Source organism: Staurois parvus, unplaced genomic scaffold, assembly GCF_062004578.1.
Source record: "Staurois parvus isolate SC_StPar_1 unplaced genomic scaffold, SC_StPar_1.0 ptg000662l, whole genome shotgun sequence".
Taxonomy (NCBI): domain Eukaryota; kingdom Metazoa; phylum Chordata; class Amphibia; order Anura; family Ranidae; genus Staurois; species Staurois parvus.
In genome coordinates this window covers 516,348-532,943 of record NW_028318458.1, presented here as the reverse complement: position 1 = coordinate 532,943, position 16,596 = coordinate 516,348, and the positions used below count along the sequence as shown (strand labels likewise).

Below are 16,596 nucleotides of genomic sequence, written 5' to 3'. Positions count from 1 at the left end.
CATGTGATGAGCCAGGTAAGAGTCGAACCTACAATCTTCTGATCCGTAGTCAGACGCGTTATCCATTGCGCCACTGGCCCTGCTGCTGGATGTTTGCCAAACTTCCTTTGATGCTCATTCCAACCGCTGGACCACAAGGCACCATGGTGGCCGTTTCAATGCAAACCACTGGCTTTCTGGAGGATCTCTAATCCAGAGAACATTGCTAAAACCTCCAATGAACTTGCCCAAGCCAAGACCAGATATTTGCAATGAATCTGTCCAAAAAAACAATGCCAGCTTCCGATTGGCCAAGATATTTGATCACAAACATCTTGCTTTGCCAAGGTTTCTTAACCTGCCCAAAAATTCAAGCTTGGAAAGCGACTTTGATAACGAGTTCAGAGAGGAAGCTTCAAGCGAGAACACAGGAAATGTCTTACTCCCCTTGCATTTGCAACAACCAAATAATCTCAACATTTTCCATGAAATATGCGACTTTCCTGCTTTAAGAAATACCAAACATATCTTAGTTTTAAAATGGGGTGCACTTGTAAAACCACCAAGAACTGTGGTACCGAACCAGTGTAAAAAAGGCAGTGCATTAAAAAAAGTTCCAACTCTTCACTTTAGAGTTATGCTTCCATGATGACCCTAAATTGAATCATCCATCTATCTCTAGTGTGCGCAGGGATAGCAAATATGTGTAGAGCAAACGGTGTTGCCGTAGGTACTTCCAAAGTGCGTGTATGCGAGTGTTAGCATTGGGAAGGTTGGGTTCTTAAAAGTTCTCGATGGATTTAATTTGTTCGAAACATTGTTCTCTATTTTGCCTAACTTGGTTACTAGCCCAGGGCGGCAGACGAGCCCCCTATGAAACAGCAACGAGGCAGTGCAAAGTACAATTTATCAGGGCTCACTTTCGAGCTGCGATGCCTCCTATCCAATGCAGATCTGGCCTACAGAATCCCCTCTGTGAATCTTGCCCAGCAGCTGCACCGTAAAAAGCTGCCGTGACCCGGATTCGAACCGGGGTTGCTGCGGCCACAACGCAGAGTACTAACCACTATACGATCACGGCCCATGTGACGAGCCAGGTAGGAGTCGAACCTACAATCTTCTGATCCGTAGTCAGACGCGTTATCCATTGCGCCACTGGCCCTGCTGCTGGATGTTTGCCAAACTTCCTTTGATGCTCATTCCAACCGCTGGACCACAAGGCACCATGGTGGCCGTTTCAATGCAAACCACTGGCTTTCTGGAGGATCTCTAATCCAGAGAACATTGCTAAAACCTCCAATGAACTTGCCCAAGCCAAGACCAGATATTTGCAATGAATCTGTCCAAAAAAACAATGCCAGCTTCCGATTGGCCAAGATATTTGATCACAAACATCTTGCTTTGCCAAGGTTTCTTAACCTGCCCAAAAATTCAAGCTTGGAAAGCGACTTTGATAACGAGTTCAGAAAGGAAGCTTCAAGCGAGAACACAGGAAATGTCTTACTCCCCTTGCATTTGCAACAACCAAATAATCTCAACATTTTCCATGAAATATGCGACTTTCCTGCTTTAAGAAATACCAAACATATCTTAGTTTTAAAATGGGGTGCACTTGTAAAACCACCAAGAACTGTGGTACCGAACCAGTGTAAAAAAGGCAGTGCATTAAAAAAAGTTCCAACTCTTCACTTTAGAGTTATGCTTCCATGATGACCCTAAATTGAATCATCCATCTATCTCTAGTGTGCGCAGGGATAGCAAATATGTGTAGAGCAAACGGCGTTGCCGTAGGTACTTCCAAAGTGCGTGTATGCGAGTGTTAGCATTGGGAAGGTTGGGTTCTTAAAAGTTCTCGATGGATTTAATTTGTTCGAAACATTGTTCTCTATTTTGCCTAACTTGGTTACTAGCCCAGGGCGGCAGACGAGCCCCCTATGAAACAGCAACGAGGCAGTGCAAAGTACAATTTATCAGGGCTCACTTTCGATCTGCGATGCCTCCTCTGCTTCTATCCAATGCAGATCTGGCCTACAGAATCCCCTCTGTGAATCTTGCCCGGCAGCTGCGCCGTAAAAAGCTGCCGTGACCCGGATTCGAACCGGGGTTGCTGCGGCCACAACGCAGAGTACTAACCACTATACGATCACGGCCCATGTGATGAGCCAGGTAAGAGTCGAACATACAATCTTCTGATCCGTAGTCAGACGCGTTATCCATTGCGCCACTGGCCCTGCTGCTGGATGTTTGCCAAACTTCCTTTGATGCTCATTCCAACCGCTGGACCACAAGGCACCATGGTGGCCGTTTCAATGCAAACCACTGGCTTTCTGGAGGATCTCTAATCCAGAGAACATTGCTAAAACCTCCAATGAACTTGCCCAAGCCAAGACCAGATATTTGCAATGAATCTGTCCAAAAAAACAATGCCAGCTTCCGATTGGCCAAGATATTTGATCACAAACATCTTGCTTTGCCAAGGTTTCTTAACCTGCCCAAAAATTCAAGCTTGGAAAGCGACTTTGATAACGAGTTCAGAGAGGAAGCTTCAAGCGAGAACACAGGAAATGTCTTACTCCCCTTGCATTTGCAACAACCAAATAATCTCAACATTTTCCATGAAATATGCGACTTTCCTGCTTTAAGAAATACCAAACATATCTTAGTTTTAAAATGGGGTGCACTTGTAAAACCACCAAGAACTGTGGTACCGAACCAGTGTAAAAAAGGCAGTGCATTAAAAAAAGTTCCAACTCTTCACTTTAGAGTTATGCTTCCATGATGACCCTAAATTGAATCATCCATCTATCTCTAGTGTGCGCAGGGATAGCAAATATGTGTAGAGCAAACGGTGTTGCCGTAGGTACTTCCAAAGTGCGTGTATGCGAGTGTTAGCATTGGGAAGGTTGGGTTCTTAAAAGTTCTCGATGGATTTAATTTGTTCGAAACATTGTTCTCTATTTTGCCTAACTTGGTTACTAGCCCAGGGCGGCAGACGAGCCCCCTATGAAACAGCAACGAGGCAGTGCAAAGTACAATTTATCAGGGCTCACTTTCGAGCTGCGATGCCTCCTATCCAATGCAGATCTGGCCTACAGAATCCCCTCTGTGAATCTTGCCCAGCAGCTGCACCGTAAAAAGCTGCCGTGACCCGGATTCGAACCGGGGTTGCTGCGGCCACAACGCAGAGTACTAACCACTATACGATCACGGCCCATGTGACGAGCCAGGTAGGAGTCGAACCTACAATCTTCTGATCCGTAGTCAGACGCGTTATCCATTGCGCCACTGGCCCTGCTGCTGGATGTTTGCCAAACTTCCTTTGATGCTCATTCCAACCGCTGGACCACAAGGCACCATGGTGGCCGTTTCAATGCAAACCACTGGCTTTCTGGAGGATCTCTAATCCAGAGAACATTGCTAAAACCTCCAATGAACTTGCCCAAGCCAAGACCAGATATTTGCAATGAATCTGTCCAAAAAAACAATGCCAGCTTCCGATTGGCCAAGATATTTGATCACAAACATCTTGCTTTGCCAAGGTTTCTTAACCTGCCCAAAAATTCAAGCTTGGAAAGCGACTTTGATAACGAGTTCAGAAAGGAAGCTTCAAGCGAGAACACAGGAAATGTCTTACTCCCCTTGCATTTGCAACAACCAAATAATCTCAACATTTTCCATGAAATATGCGACTTTCCTGCTTTAAGAAATACCAAACATATCTTAGTTTTAAAATGGGGTGCACTTGTAAAACCACCAAGAACTGTGGTACCGAACCAGTGTAAAAAAGGCAGTGCATTAAAAAAAGTTCCAACTCTTCACTTTAGAGTTATGCTTCCATGATGACCCTAAATTGAATCATCCATCTATCTCTAGTGTGCGCAGGGATAGCAAATATGTGTAGAGCAAACGGCGTTGCCGTAGGTACTTCCAAAGTGCGTGTATGCGAGTGTTAGCATTGGGAAGGTTGGGTTCTTAAAAGTTCTCGATGGATTTAATTTGTTCGAAACATTGTTCTCTATTTTGCCTAACTTGGTTACTAGCCCAGGGCGGCAGACGAGCCCCCTATGAAACAGCAACGAGGCAGTGCAAAGTACAATTTATCAGGGCTCACTTTCGATCTGCGATGCCTCCTCTGCTTCTATCCAATGCAGATCTGGCCTACAGAATCCCCTCTGTGAATCTTGCCCGGCAGCTGCGCCGTAAAAAGCTGCCGTGACCCGGATTCGAACCGGGGTTGCTGCGGCCACAACGCAGAGTACTAACCACTATACGATCACGGCCCATGTGATGAGCCAGGTAAGAGTCGAACATACAATCTTCTGATCCGTAGTCAGACGCGTTATCCATTGCGCCACTGGCCCTGCTGCTGGATGTTTGCCAAACTTCCTTTGATGCTCATTCCAACCGCTGGACCACAAGGCACCATGGTGGCCGTTTCAATGCAAACCACTGGCTTTCTGGAGGATCTCTAATCCAGAGAACATTGCTAAAACCTCCAATGAACTTGCCCAAGCCAAGACCAGATATTTGCAATGAATCTGTCCAAAAAAACAATGCCAGCTTCCGATTGGCCAAGATATTTGATCACAAACATCTTGCTTTGCCAAGGTTTCTTAACCTGCCCAAAAATTCAAGCTTGGAAAGCGACTTTGATAACGAGTTCAGAGAGGAAGCTTCAAGCGAGAACACAGGAAATGTCTTACTCCCCTTGCATTTGCAACAACCAAATAATCTCAACATTTTCCATGAAATATGCGACTTTCCTGCTTTAAGAAATACCAAACATATCTTAGTTTTAAAATGGGGTGCACTTGTAAAACCACCAAGAACTGTGGTACCGAACCAGTGTAAAAAAGGCAGTGCATTAAAAAAAGTTCCAACTCTTCACTTTAGAGTTATGCTTCCATGATGACCCTAAATTGAATCATCCATCTATCTCTAGTGTGCGCAGGGATAGCAAATATGTGTAGAGCAAACGGTGTTGCCGTAGGTACTTCCAAAGTGCGTGTATGCGAGTGTTAGCATTGGGAAGGTTGGGTTCTTAAAAGTTCTCGATGGATTTAATTTGTTCGAAACATTGTTCTCTATTTTGCCTAACTTGGTTACTAGCCCAGGGCGGCAGACGAGCCCCCTATGAAACAGCAACGAGGCAGTGCAAAGTACAATTTATCAGGGCTCACTTTCGAGCTGCGATGCCTCCTATCCAATGCAGATCTGGCCTACAGAATCCCCTCTGTGAATCTTGCCCAGCAGCTGCACCGTAAAAAGCTGCCGTGACCCGGATTCGAACCGGGGTTGCTGCGGCCACAACGCAGAGTACTAACCACTATACGATCACGGCCCATGTGACGAGCCAGGTAGGAGTCGAACCTACAATCTTCTGATCCGTAGTCAGACGCGTTATCCATTGCGCCACTGGCCCTGCTGCTGGATGTTTGCCAAACTTCCTTTGATGCTCATTCCAACCGCTGGACCACAAGGCACCATGGTGGCCGTTTCAATGCAAACCACTGGCTTTCTGGAGGATCTCTAATCCAGAGAACATTGCTAAAACCTCCAATGAACTTGCCCAAGCCAAGACCAGATATTTGCAATGAATCTGTCCAAAAAAACAATGCCAGCTTCCGATTGGCCAAGATATTTGATCACAAACATCTTGCTTTGCCAAGGTTTCTTAACCTGCCCAAAAATTCAAGCTTGGAAAGCGACTTTGATAACGAGTTCAGAAAGGAAGCTTCAAGCGAGAACACAGGAAATGTCTTACTCCCCTTGCATTTGCAACAACCAAATAATCTCAACATTTTCCATGAAATATGCGACTTTCCTGCTTTAAGAAATACCAAACATATCTTAGTTTTAAAATGGGGTGCACTTGTAAAACCACCAAGAACTGTGGTACCGAACCAGTGTAAAAAAGGCAGTGCATTAAAAAAAGTTCCAACTCTTCACTTTAGAGTTATGCTTCCATGATGACCCTAAATTGAATCATCCATCTATCTCTAGTGTGCGCAGGGATAGCAAATATGTGTAGAGCAAACGGCGTTGCCGTAGGTACTTCCAAAGTGCGTGTATGCGAGTGTTAGCATTGGGAAGGTTGGGTTCTTAAAAGTTCTCGATGGATTTAATTTGTTCGAAACATTGTTCTCTATTTTGCCTAACTTGGTTACTAGCCCAGGGCGGCAGACGAGCCCCCTATGAAACAGCAACGAGGCAGTGCAAAGTACAATTTATCAGGGCTCACTTTCGATCTGCGATGCCTCCTCTGCTTCTATCCAATGCAGATCTGGCCTACAGAATCCCCTCTGTGAATCTTGCCCGGCAGCTGCGCCGTAAAAAGCTGCCGTGACCCGGATTCGAACCGGGGTTGCTGCGGCCACAACGCAGAGTACTAACCACTATACGATCACGGCCCATGTGATGAGCCAGGTAAGAGTCGAACATACAATCTTCTGATCCGTAGTCAGACGCGTTATCCATTGCGCCACTGGCCCTGCTGCTGGATGTTTGCCAAACTTCCTTTGATGCTCATTCCAACCGCTGGACCACAAGGCACCATGGTGGCCGTTTCAATGCAAACCACTGGCTTTCTGGAGGATCTCTAATCCAGAGAACATTGCTAAAACCTCCAATGAACTTGCCCAAGCCAAGACCAGATATTTGCAATGAATCTGTCCAAAAAAACAATGCCAGCTTCCGATTGGCCAAGATATTTGATCACAAACATCTTGCTTTGCCAAGGTTTCTTAACCTGCCCAAAAATTCAAGCTTGGAAAGCGACTTTGATAACGAGTTCAGAGAGGAAGCTTCAAGCGAGAACACAGGAAATGTCTTACTCCCCTTGCATTTGCAACAACCAAATAATCTCAACATTTTCCATGAAATATGCGACTTTCCTGCTTTAAGAAATACCAAACATATCTTAGTTTTAAAATGGGGTGCACTTGTAAAACCACCAAGAACTGTGGTACCGAACCAGTGTAAAAAAGGCAGTGCATTAAAAAAAGTTCCAACTCTTCACTTTAGAGTTATGCTTCCATGATGACCCTAAATTGAATCATCCATCTATCTCTAGTGTGCGCAGGGATAGCAAATATGTGTAGAGCAAACGGTGTTGCCGTAGGTACTTCCAAAGTGCGTGTATGCGAGTGTTAGCATTGGGAAGGTTGGGTTCTTAAAAGTTCTCGATGGATTTAATTTGTTCGAAACATTGTTCTCTATTTTGCCTAACTTGGTTACTAGCCCAGGGCGGCAGACGAGCCCCCTATGAAACAGCAACGAGGCAGTGCAAAGTACAATTTATCAGGGCTCACTTTCGAGCTGCGATGCCTCCTATCCAATGCAGATCTGGCCTACAGAATCCCCTCTGTGAATCTTGCCCAGCAGCTGCACCGTAAAAAGCTGCCGTGACCCGGATTCGAACCGGGGTTGCTGCGGCCACAACGCAGAGTACTAACCACTATACGATCACGGCCCATGTGACGAGCCAGGTAGGAGTCGAACCTACAATCTTCTGATCCGTAGTCAGACGCGTTATCCATTGCGCCACTGGCCCTGCTGCTGGATGTTTGCCAAACTTCCTTTGATGCTCATTCCAACCGCTGGACCACAAGGCACCATGGTGGCCGTTTCAATGCAAACCACTGGCTTTCTGGAGGATCTCTAATCCAGAGAACATTGCTAAAACCTCCAATGAACTTGCCCAAGCCAAGACCAGATATTTGCAATGAATCTGTCCAAAAAAACAATGCCAGCTTCCGATTGGCCAAGATATTTGATCACAAACATCTTGCTTTGCCAAGGTTTCTTAACCTGCCCAAAAATTCAAGCTTGGAAAGCGACTTTGATAACGAGTTCAGAAAGGAAGCTTCAAGCGAGAACACAGGAAATGTCTTACTCCCCTTGCATTTGCAACAACCAAATAATCTCAACATTTTCCATGAAATATGCGACTTTCCTGCTTTAAGAAATACCAAACATATCTTAGTTTTAAAATGGGGTGCACTTGTAAAACCACCAAGAACTGTGGTACCGAACCAGTGTAAAAAAGGCAGTGCATTAAAAAAAGTTCCAACTCTTCACTTTAGAGTTATGCTTCCATGATGACCCTAAATTGAATCATCCATCTATCTCTAGTGTGCGCAGGGATAGCAAATATGTGTAGAGCAAACGGCGTTGCCGTAGGTACTTCCAAAGTGCGTGTATGCGAGTGTTAGCATTGGGAAGGTTGGGTTCTTAAAAGTTCTCGATGGATTTAATTTGTTCGAAACATTGTTCTCTATTTTGCCTAACTTGGTTACTAGCCCAGGGCGGCAGACGAGCCCCCTATGAAACAGCAACGAGGCAGTGCAAAGTACAATTTATCAGGGCTCACTTTCGATCTGCGATGCCTCCTCTGCTTCTATCCAATGCAGATCTGGCCTACAGAATCCCCTCTGTGAATCTTGCCCGGCAGCTGCACCGTAAAAAGCTGCCGTGACCCGGATTCGAACCGGGGTTGCTGCGGCCACAACGCAGAGTACTAACCACTATACGATCACGGCCCATGTGATGAGCCAGGTAAGAGTCGAACATACAATCTTCTGATCCGTAGTCAGACGCGTTATCCATTGCGCCACTGGCCCTGCTGCTGGATGTTTGCCAAACTTCCTTTGATGCTCATTCCAACCGCTGGACCACAAGGCACCATGGTGGCCGTTTCAATGCAAACCACTGGCTTTCTGGAGGATCTCTAATCCAGAGAACATTGCTAAAACCTCCAATGAACTTGCCCAAGCCAAGACCAGATATTTGCAATGAATCTGTCCAAAAAAACAATGCCAGCTTCCGATTGGCCAAGATATTTGATCACAAACATCTTGCTTTGCCAAGGTTTCTTAACCTGCCCAAAAATTCAAGCTTGGAAAGCGACTTTGATAACGAGTTCAGAGAGGAAGCTTCAAGCGAGAACACAGGAAATGTCTTACTCCCCTTGCATTTGCAACAACCAAATAATCTCAACATTTTCCATGAAATATGCGACTTTCCTGCTTTAAGAAATACCAAACATATCTTAGTTTTAAAATGGGGTGCACTTGTAAAACCACCAAGAACTGTGGTACCGAACCAGTGTAAAAAAGGCAGTGCATTAAAAAAAGTTCCAACTCTTCACTTTAGAGTTATGCTTCCATGATGACCCTAAATTGAATCATCCATCTATCTCTAGTGTGCGCAGGGATAGCAAATATGTGTAGAGCAAACGGTGTTGCCGTAGGTACTTCCAAAGTGCGTGTATGCGAGTGTTAGCATTGGGAAGGTTGGGTTCTTAAAAGTTCTCGATGGATTTAATTTGTTCGAAACATTGTTCTCTATTTTGCCTAACTTGGTTACTAGCCCAGGGCGGCAGACGAGCCCCCTATGAAACAGCAACGAGGCAGTGCAAAGTACAATTTATCAGGGCTCACTTTCGAGCTGCGATGCCTCCTATCCAATGCAGATCTGGCCTACAGAATCCCCTCTGTGAATCTTGCCCAGCAGCTGCACCGTAAAAAGCTGCCGTGACCCGGATTCGAACCGGGGTTGCTGCGGCCACAACGCAGAGTACTAACCACTATACGATCACGGCCCATGTGACGAGCCAGGTAGGAGTCGAACCTACAATCTTCTGATCCGTAGTCAGACGCGTTATCCATTGCGCCACTGGCCCTGCTGCTGGATGTTTGCCAAACTTCCTTTGATGCTCATTCCAACCGCTGGACCACAAGGCACCATGGTGGCCGTTTCAATGCAAACCACTGGCTTTCTGGAGGATCTCTAATCCAGAGAACATTGCTAAAACCTCCAATGAACTTGCCCAAGCCAAGACCAGATATTTGCAATGAATCTGTCCAAAAAAACAATGCCAGCTTCCGATTGGCCAAGATATTTGATCACAAACATCTTGCTTTGCCAAGGTTTCTTAACCTGCCCAAAAATTCAAGCTTGGAAAGCGACTTTGATAACGAGTTCAGAAAGGAAGCTTCAAGCGAGAACACAGGAAATGTCTTACTCCCCTTGCATTTGCAACAACCAAATAATCTCAACATTTTCCATGAAATATGCGACTTTCCTGCTTTAAGAAATACCAAACATATCTTAGTTTTAAAATGGGGTGCACTTGTAAAACCACCAAGAACTGTGGTACCGAACCAGTGTAAAAAAGGCAGTGCATTAAAAAAAGTTCCAACTCTTCACTTTAGAGTTATGCTTCCATGATGACCCTAAATTGAATCATCCATCTATCTCTAGTGTGCGCAGGGATAGCAAATATGTGTAGAGCAAACGGCGTTGCCGTAGGTACTTCCAAAGTGCGTGTATGCGAGTGTTAGCATTGGGAAGGTTGGGTTCTTAAAAGTTCTCGATGGATTTAATTTGTTCGAAACATTGTTCTCTATTTTGCCTAACTTGGTTACTAGCCCAGGGCGGCAGACGAGCCCCCTATGAAACAGCAACGAGGCAGTGCAAAGTACAATTTATCAGGGCTCACTTTCGATCTGCGATGCCTCCTCTGCTTCTATCCAATGCAGATCTGGCCTACAGAATCCCCTCTGTGAATCTTGCCCGGCAGCTGCGCCGTAAAAAGCTGCCGTGACCCGGATTCGAACCGGGGTTGCTGCGGCCACAACGCAGAGTACTAACCACTATACGATCACGGCCCATGTGATGAGCCAGGTAAGAGTCGAACATACAATCTTCTGATCCGTAGTCAGACGCGTTATCCATTGCGCCACTGGCCCTGCTGCTGGATGTTTGCCAAACTTCCTTTGATGCTCATTCCAACCGCTGGACCACAAGGCACCATGGTGGCCGTTTCAATGCAAACCACTGGCTTTCTGGAGGATCTCTAATCCAGAGAACATTGCTAAAACCTCCAATGAACTTGCCCAAGCCAAGACCAGATATTTGCAATGAATCTGTCCAAAAAAACAATGCCAGCTTCCGATTGGCCAAGATATTTGATCACAAACATCTTGCTTTGCCAAGGTTTCTTAACCTGCCCAAAAATTCAAGCTTGGAAAGCGACTTTGATAACGAGTTCAGAGAGGAAGCTTCAAGCGAGAACACAGGAAATGTCTTACTCCCCTTGCATTTGCAACAACCAAATAATCTCAACATTTTCCATGAAATATGCGACTTTCCTGCTTTAAGAAATACCAAACATATCTTAGTTTTAAAATGGGGTGCACTTGTAAAACCACCAAGAACTGTGGTACCGAACCAGTGTAAAAAAGGCAGTGCATTAAAAAAAGTTCCAACTCTTCACTTTAGAGTTATGCTTCCATGATGACCCTAAATTGAATCATCCATCTATCTCTAGTGTGCGCAGGGATAGCAAATATGTGTAGAGCAAACGGTGTTGCCGTAGGTACTTCCAAAGTGCGTGTATGCGAGTGTTAGCATTGGGAAGGTTGGGTTCTTAAAAGTTCTCGATGGATTTAATTTGTTCGAAACATTGTTCTCTATTTTGCCTAACTTGGTTACTAGCCCAGGGCGGCAGACGAGCCCCCTATGAAACAGCAACGAGGCAGTGCAAAGTACAATTTATCAGGGCTCACTTTCGAGCTGCGATGCCTCCTATCCAATGCAGATCTGGCCTACAGAATCCCCTCTGTGAATCTTGCCCAGCAGCTGCACCGTAAAAAGCTGCCGTGACCCGGATTCGAACCGGGGTTGCTGCGGCCACAACGCAGAGTACTAACCACTATACGATCACGGCCCATGTGACGAGCCAGGTAGGAGTCGAACCTACAATCTTCTGATCCGTAGTCAGACGCGTTATCCATTGCGCCACTGGCCCTGCTGCTGGATGTTTGCCAAACTTCCTTTGATGCTCATTCCAACCGCTGGACCACAAGGCACCATGGTGGCCGTTTCAATGCAAACCACTGGCTTTCTGGAGGATCTCTAATCCAGAGAACATTGCTAAAACCTCCAATGAACTTGCCCAAGCCAAGACCAGATATTTGCAATGAATCTGTCCAAAAAAACAATGCCAGCTTCCGATTGGCCAAGATATTTGATCACAAACATCTTGCTTTGCCAAGGTTTCTTAACCTGCCCAAAAATTCAAGCTTGGAAAGCGACTTTGATAACGAGTTCAGAAAGGAAGCTTCAAGCGAGAACACAGGAAATGTCTTACTCCCCTTGCATTTGCAACAACCAAATAATCTCAACATTTTCCATGAAATATGCGACTTTCCTGCTTTAAGAAATACCAAACATATCTTAGTTTTAAAATGGGGTGCACTTGTAAAACCACCAAGAACTGTGGTACCGAACCAGTGTAAAAAAGGCAGTGCATTAAAAAAAGTTCCAACTCTTCACTTTAGAGTTATGCTTCCATGATGACCCTAAATTGAATCATCCATCTATCTCTAGTGTGCGCAGGGATAGCAAATATGTGTAGAGCAAACGGCGTTGCCGTAGGTACTTCCAAAGTGCGTGTATGCGAGTGTTAGCATTGGGAAGGTTGGGTTCTTAAAAGTTCTCGATGGATTTAATTTGTTCGAAACATTGTTCTCTATTTTGCCTAACTTGGTTACTAGCCCAGGGCGGCAGACGAGCCCCCTATGAAACAGCAACGAGGCAGTGCAAAGTACAATTTATCAGGGCTCACTTTCGATCTGCGATGCCTCCTCTGCTTCTATCCAATGCAGATCTGGCCTACAGAATCCCCTCTGTGAATCTTGCCCGGCAGCTGCGCCGTAAAAAGCTGCCGTGACCCGGATTCGAACCGGGGTTGCTGCGGCCACAACGCAGAGTACTAACCACTATACGATCACGGCCCATGTGATGAGCCAGGTAAGAGTCGAACATACAATCTTCTGATCCGTAGTCAGACGCGTTATCCATTGCGCCACTGGCCCTGCTGCTGGATGTTTGCCAAACTTCCTTTGATGCTCATTCCAACCGCTGGACCACAAGGCACCATGGTGGCCGTTTCAATGCAAACCACTGGCTTTCTGGAGGATCTCTAATCCAGAGAACATTGCTAAAACCTCCAATGAACTTGCCCAAGCCAAGACCAGATATTTGCAATGAATCTGTCCAAAAAAACAATGCCAGCTTCCGATTGGCCAAGATATTTGATCACAAACATCTTGCTTTGCCAAGGTTTCTTAACCTGCCCAAAAATTCAAGCTTGGAAAGCGACTTTGATAACGAGTTCAGAGAGGAAGCTTCAAGCGAGAACACAGGAAATGTCTTACTCCCCTTGCATTTGCAACAACCAAATAATCTCAACATTTTCCATGAAATATGCGACTTTCCTGCTTTAAGAAATACCAAACATATCTTAGTTTTAAAATGGGGTGCACTTGTAAAACCACCAAGAACTGTGGTACCGAACCAGTGTAAAAAAGGCAGTGCATTAAAAAAAGTTTTTAACTCTTCACTTTAGAGTTATGCTTCCATGATGACCCTAAATTGAATCATCCATCTATCTCTAGTGTGCGCAGGGATAGCAAATATGTGTAGAGCAAACGGTGTTGCCGTAGGTACTTCCAAAGTGCGTGTATGCGAGTGTTAGCATTGGGAAGGTTGGGTTCTTAAAAGTTCTCGATGGATTTAATTTGTTCGAAACATTGTTCTCTATTTTGCCTAACTTGGTTACTAGCCCAGGGCGGCAGACGAGCCCCCTATGAAACAGCAACGAGGCAGTGCAAAGTACAATTTATCAGGGCTCACTTTCGAGCTGCGATGCCTCCTATCCAATGCAGATCTGGCCTACAGAATCCCCTCTGTGAATCTTGCCCAGCAGCTGCACCGTAAAAAGCTGCCGTGACCCGGATTCGAACCGGGGTTGCTGCGGCCACAACGCAGAGTACTAACCACTATACGATCACGGCCCATGTGACGAGCCAGGTAGGAGTCGAACCTACAATCTTCTGATCCGTAGTCAGACGCGTTATCCATTGCGCCACTGGCCCTGCTGCTGGATGTTTGCCAAACTTCCTTTGATGCTCATTCCAACCGCTGGACCACAAGGCACCATGGTGGCCGTTTCAATGCAAACCACTGGCTTTCTGGAGGATCTCTAATCCAGAGAACATTGCTAAAACCTCCAATGAACTTGCCCAAGCCAAGACCAGATATTTGCAATGAATCTGTCCAAAAAAACAATGCCAGCTTCCGATTGGCCAAGATATTTGATCACAAACATCTTGCTTTGCCAAGGTTTCTTAACCTGCCCAAAAATTCAAGCTTGGAAAGCGACTTTGATAACGAGTTCAGAAAGGAAGCTTCAAGCGAGAACACAGGAAATGTCTTACTCCCCTTGCATTTGCAACAACCAAATAATCTCAACATTTTCCATGAAATATGCGACTTTCCTGCTTTAAGAAATACCAAACATATCTTAGTTTTAAAATGGGGTGCACTTGTAAAACCACCAAGAACTGTGGTACCGAACCAGTGTAAAAAAGGCAGTGCATTAAAAAAAGTTCCAACTCTTCACTTTAGAGTTATGCTTCCATGATGACCCTAAATTGAATCATCCATCTATCTCTAGTGTGCGCAGGGATAGCAAATATGTGTAGAGCAAACGGCGTTGCCGTAGGTACTTCCAAAGTGCGTGTATGCGAGTGTTAGCATTGGGAAGGTTGGGTTCTTAAAAGTTCTCGATGGATTTAATTTGTTCGAAACATTGTTCTCTATTTTGCCTAACTTGGTTACTAGCCCAGGGCGGCAGACGAGCCCCCTATGAAACAGCAACGAGGCAGTGCAAAGTACAATTTATCAGGGCTCACTTTCGATCTGCGATGCCTCCTCTGCTTCTATCCAATGCAGATCTGGCCTACAGAATCCCCTCTGTGAATCTTGCCCGGCAGCTGCGCCGTAAAAAGCTGCCGTGACCCGGATTCGAACCGGGGTTGCTGCGGCCACAACGCAGAGTACTAACCACTATACGATCACGGCCCATGTGATGAGCCAGGTAAGAGTCGAACATACAATCTTCTGATCCGTAGTCAGACGCGTTATCCATTGCGCCACTGGCCCTGCTGCTGGATGTTTGCCAAACTTCCTTTGATGCTCATTCCAACCGCTGGACCACAAGGCACCATGGTGGCCGTTTCAATGCAAACCACTGGCTTTCTGGAGGATCTCTAATCCAGAGAACATTGCTAAAACCTCCAATGAACTTGCCCAAGCCAAGACCAGATATTTGCAATGAATCTGTCCAAAAAAACAATGCCAGCTTCCGATTGGCCAAGATATTTGATCACAAACATCTTGCTTTGCCAAGGTTTCTTAACCTGCCCAAAAATTCAAGCTTGGAAAGCGACTTTGATAACGAGTTCAGAGAGGAAGCTTCAAGCGAGAACACAGGAAATGTATTACTCCCCTTGCATTTGCAACAACCAAATAATCTCAACATTTTCCATGAAATATGCGACTTTCCTGCTTTAAGAAATACCAAACATATCTTAGTTTTAAAATGGGGTGCACTTGTAAAACCACCAAGAACTGTGGTACCGAACCAGTGTAAAAAAGGCAGTGCATTAAAAAAAGTTCCAACTCTTCACTTTAGAGTTATGCTTCCATGATGACCCTAAATTGAATCATCCATCTATCTCTAGTGTGCGCAGGGATAGCAAATATGTGTAGAGCAAACGGTGTTGCCGTAGGTACTTCCAAAGTGCGTGTATGCGAGTGTTAGCATTGGGAAGGTTGGGTTCTTAAAAGTTCTCGATGGATTTAATTTGTTCGAAACATTGTTCTCTATTTTGCCTAACTTGGTTACTAGCCCAGGGCGGCAGACGAGCCCCCTATGAAACAGCAACGAGGCAGTGCAAAGTACAATTTATCAGGGCTCACTTTCGAGCTGCGATGCCTCCTATCCAATGCAGATCTGGCCTACAGAATCCCCTCTGTGAATCTTGCCCAGCAGCTGCACCGTAAAAAGCTGCCGTGACCCGGATTCGAACCGGGGTTGCTGCGGCCACAATGCAGAGTACTAACCACTATACGATCACGGCCCATGTGACGAGCCAGGTAGGAGTCGAACCTACAATCTTCTGATCCGTAGTCAGACGCGTTATCCATTGCGCCACTGGCCCTGCTGCTGGATGTTTGCCAAACTTCCTTTGATGCTCATTCCAACCGCTGGACCACAAGGCACCATGGTGGCCGTTTCAATGCAAACCACTGGCTTTCTGGAGGATCTCTAATCCAGAGAACATTGCTAAAACCTCCAATGAACTTGCCCAAGCCAAGACCAGATATTTGCAATGAATCTGTCCAAAAAAACAATGCCAGCTTCCGATTGGCCAAGATATTTGATCACAAACATCTTGCTTTGCCAAGGTTTCTTAACCTGCCCAAAAATTCAAGCTTGGAAAGCGACTTTGATAACGAGTTCAGAAAGGAAGCTTCAAGCGAGAACACAGGAAATGTCTTACTCCCCTTGCATTTGCAACAACCAAATAATCTCAACATTTTCCATGAAATATGCGACTTTCCTGCTTTAAGAAATACCAAACATATCTTAGTTTTAAAATGGGGTGCACTTGTAAAACCACCAAGAACTGTGGTACCGAACCAGTGTAAAAAAGGCAGTGCATTAAAAAAAGTTCCAACTCTTCACTTTAGAGTTATGCTTCC

The 16,596-nt window shown here is 45.4% G+C and overlaps 30 non-coding genes across 30 annotated transcripts; all 30 read right to left on the bottom strand.

The window, feature by feature from the left end:
• Positions 1–7: 7 nt before the first annotated feature.
• On the bottom strand, positions 8–80 carry TRNAR-ACG (transfer RNA arginine (anticodon ACG)). Its single transcript has one exon. It is a non-coding gene; the product is annotated as a tRNA-Arg (tRNA).
• Positions 81–988: 908 nt separating this feature from the next.
• On the bottom strand, positions 989–1,060 carry TRNAH-GUG (transfer RNA histidin (anticodon GUG)). Its single transcript has one exon. It is a non-coding gene; the product is annotated as a tRNA-His (tRNA).
• An 8-nt stretch (positions 1,061–1,068) lies between these two features.
• TRNAR-ACG (transfer RNA arginine (anticodon ACG)) lies at positions 1,069–1,141 on the bottom strand. The gene has a single exon. It is a non-coding gene; the product is annotated as a tRNA-Arg (tRNA).
• A 916-nt stretch (positions 1,142–2,057) lies between these two features.
• TRNAH-GUG (transfer RNA histidin (anticodon GUG)) lies at positions 2,058–2,129 on the bottom strand. Its single transcript has one exon. It is a non-coding gene; the product is annotated as a tRNA-His (tRNA).
• Positions 2,130–2,137: 8 nt separating this feature from the next.
• Positions 2,138–2,210, bottom strand: TRNAR-ACG (transfer RNA arginine (anticodon ACG)). Its single transcript has one exon. It is a non-coding gene; the product is annotated as a tRNA-Arg (tRNA).
• Positions 2,211–3,118: 908 nt separating this feature from the next.
• On the bottom strand, positions 3,119–3,190 carry TRNAH-GUG (transfer RNA histidin (anticodon GUG)). Its single transcript has one exon. It is a non-coding gene; the product is annotated as a tRNA-His (tRNA).
• An 8-nt stretch (positions 3,191–3,198) lies between these two features.
• On the bottom strand, positions 3,199–3,271 carry TRNAR-ACG (transfer RNA arginine (anticodon ACG)). The gene has a single exon. It is a non-coding gene; the product is annotated as a tRNA-Arg (tRNA).
• A 916-nt stretch (positions 3,272–4,187) lies between these two features.
• Positions 4,188–4,259, bottom strand: TRNAH-GUG (transfer RNA histidin (anticodon GUG)). Its single transcript has one exon. It is a non-coding gene; the product is annotated as a tRNA-His (tRNA).
• Positions 4,260–4,267: 8 nt separating this feature from the next.
• On the bottom strand, positions 4,268–4,340 carry TRNAR-ACG (transfer RNA arginine (anticodon ACG)). The gene has a single exon. It is a non-coding gene; the product is annotated as a tRNA-Arg (tRNA).
• A 908-nt stretch (positions 4,341–5,248) lies between these two features.
• Positions 5,249–5,320, bottom strand: TRNAH-GUG (transfer RNA histidin (anticodon GUG)). Its single transcript has one exon. It is a non-coding gene; the product is annotated as a tRNA-His (tRNA).
• Positions 5,321–5,328: 8 nt separating this feature from the next.
• Positions 5,329–5,401, bottom strand: TRNAR-ACG (transfer RNA arginine (anticodon ACG)). The gene has a single exon. It is a non-coding gene; the product is annotated as a tRNA-Arg (tRNA).
• Positions 5,402–6,317: 916 nt separating this feature from the next.
• TRNAH-GUG (transfer RNA histidin (anticodon GUG)) lies at positions 6,318–6,389 on the bottom strand. The gene has a single exon. It is a non-coding gene; the product is annotated as a tRNA-His (tRNA).
• An 8-nt stretch (positions 6,390–6,397) lies between these two features.
• On the bottom strand, positions 6,398–6,470 carry TRNAR-ACG (transfer RNA arginine (anticodon ACG)). The gene has a single exon. It is a non-coding gene; the product is annotated as a tRNA-Arg (tRNA).
• Positions 6,471–7,378: 908 nt separating this feature from the next.
• TRNAH-GUG (transfer RNA histidin (anticodon GUG)) lies at positions 7,379–7,450 on the bottom strand. Its single transcript has one exon. It is a non-coding gene; the product is annotated as a tRNA-His (tRNA).
• An 8-nt stretch (positions 7,451–7,458) lies between these two features.
• On the bottom strand, positions 7,459–7,531 carry TRNAR-ACG (transfer RNA arginine (anticodon ACG)). Its single transcript has one exon. It is a non-coding gene; the product is annotated as a tRNA-Arg (tRNA).
• A 916-nt stretch (positions 7,532–8,447) lies between these two features.
• TRNAH-GUG (transfer RNA histidin (anticodon GUG)) lies at positions 8,448–8,519 on the bottom strand. Its single transcript has one exon. It is a non-coding gene; the product is annotated as a tRNA-His (tRNA).
• Positions 8,520–8,527: 8 nt separating this feature from the next.
• Positions 8,528–8,600, bottom strand: TRNAR-ACG (transfer RNA arginine (anticodon ACG)). Its single transcript has one exon. It is a non-coding gene; the product is annotated as a tRNA-Arg (tRNA).
• Positions 8,601–9,508: 908 nt separating this feature from the next.
• TRNAH-GUG (transfer RNA histidin (anticodon GUG)) lies at positions 9,509–9,580 on the bottom strand. The gene has a single exon. It is a non-coding gene; the product is annotated as a tRNA-His (tRNA).
• An 8-nt stretch (positions 9,581–9,588) lies between these two features.
• Positions 9,589–9,661, bottom strand: TRNAR-ACG (transfer RNA arginine (anticodon ACG)). Its single transcript has one exon. It is a non-coding gene; the product is annotated as a tRNA-Arg (tRNA).
• A 916-nt stretch (positions 9,662–10,577) lies between these two features.
• Positions 10,578–10,649, bottom strand: TRNAH-GUG (transfer RNA histidin (anticodon GUG)). Its single transcript has one exon. It is a non-coding gene; the product is annotated as a tRNA-His (tRNA).
• An 8-nt stretch (positions 10,650–10,657) lies between these two features.
• On the bottom strand, positions 10,658–10,730 carry TRNAR-ACG (transfer RNA arginine (anticodon ACG)). The gene has a single exon. It is a non-coding gene; the product is annotated as a tRNA-Arg (tRNA).
• Positions 10,731–11,638: 908 nt separating this feature from the next.
• On the bottom strand, positions 11,639–11,710 carry TRNAH-GUG (transfer RNA histidin (anticodon GUG)). The gene has a single exon. It is a non-coding gene; the product is annotated as a tRNA-His (tRNA).
• Positions 11,711–11,718: 8 nt separating this feature from the next.
• Positions 11,719–11,791, bottom strand: TRNAR-ACG (transfer RNA arginine (anticodon ACG)). Its single transcript has one exon. It is a non-coding gene; the product is annotated as a tRNA-Arg (tRNA).
• Positions 11,792–12,707: 916 nt separating this feature from the next.
• TRNAH-GUG (transfer RNA histidin (anticodon GUG)) lies at positions 12,708–12,779 on the bottom strand. Its single transcript has one exon. It is a non-coding gene; the product is annotated as a tRNA-His (tRNA).
• Positions 12,780–12,787: 8 nt separating this feature from the next.
• On the bottom strand, positions 12,788–12,860 carry TRNAR-ACG (transfer RNA arginine (anticodon ACG)). Its single transcript has one exon. It is a non-coding gene; the product is annotated as a tRNA-Arg (tRNA).
• A 909-nt stretch (positions 12,861–13,769) lies between these two features.
• On the bottom strand, positions 13,770–13,841 carry TRNAH-GUG (transfer RNA histidin (anticodon GUG)). Its single transcript has one exon. It is a non-coding gene; the product is annotated as a tRNA-His (tRNA).
• Positions 13,842–13,849: 8 nt separating this feature from the next.
• TRNAR-ACG (transfer RNA arginine (anticodon ACG)) lies at positions 13,850–13,922 on the bottom strand. The gene has a single exon. It is a non-coding gene; the product is annotated as a tRNA-Arg (tRNA).
• Positions 13,923–14,838: 916 nt separating this feature from the next.
• TRNAH-GUG (transfer RNA histidin (anticodon GUG)) lies at positions 14,839–14,910 on the bottom strand. The gene has a single exon. It is a non-coding gene; the product is annotated as a tRNA-His (tRNA).
• An 8-nt stretch (positions 14,911–14,918) lies between these two features.
• Positions 14,919–14,991, bottom strand: TRNAR-ACG (transfer RNA arginine (anticodon ACG)). The gene has a single exon. It is a non-coding gene; the product is annotated as a tRNA-Arg (tRNA).
• Positions 14,992–15,979: 988 nt separating this feature from the next.
• Positions 15,980–16,052, bottom strand: TRNAR-ACG (transfer RNA arginine (anticodon ACG)). The gene has a single exon. It is a non-coding gene; the product is annotated as a tRNA-Arg (tRNA).
• Positions 16,053–16,596: the final 544 nt, after the last annotated feature.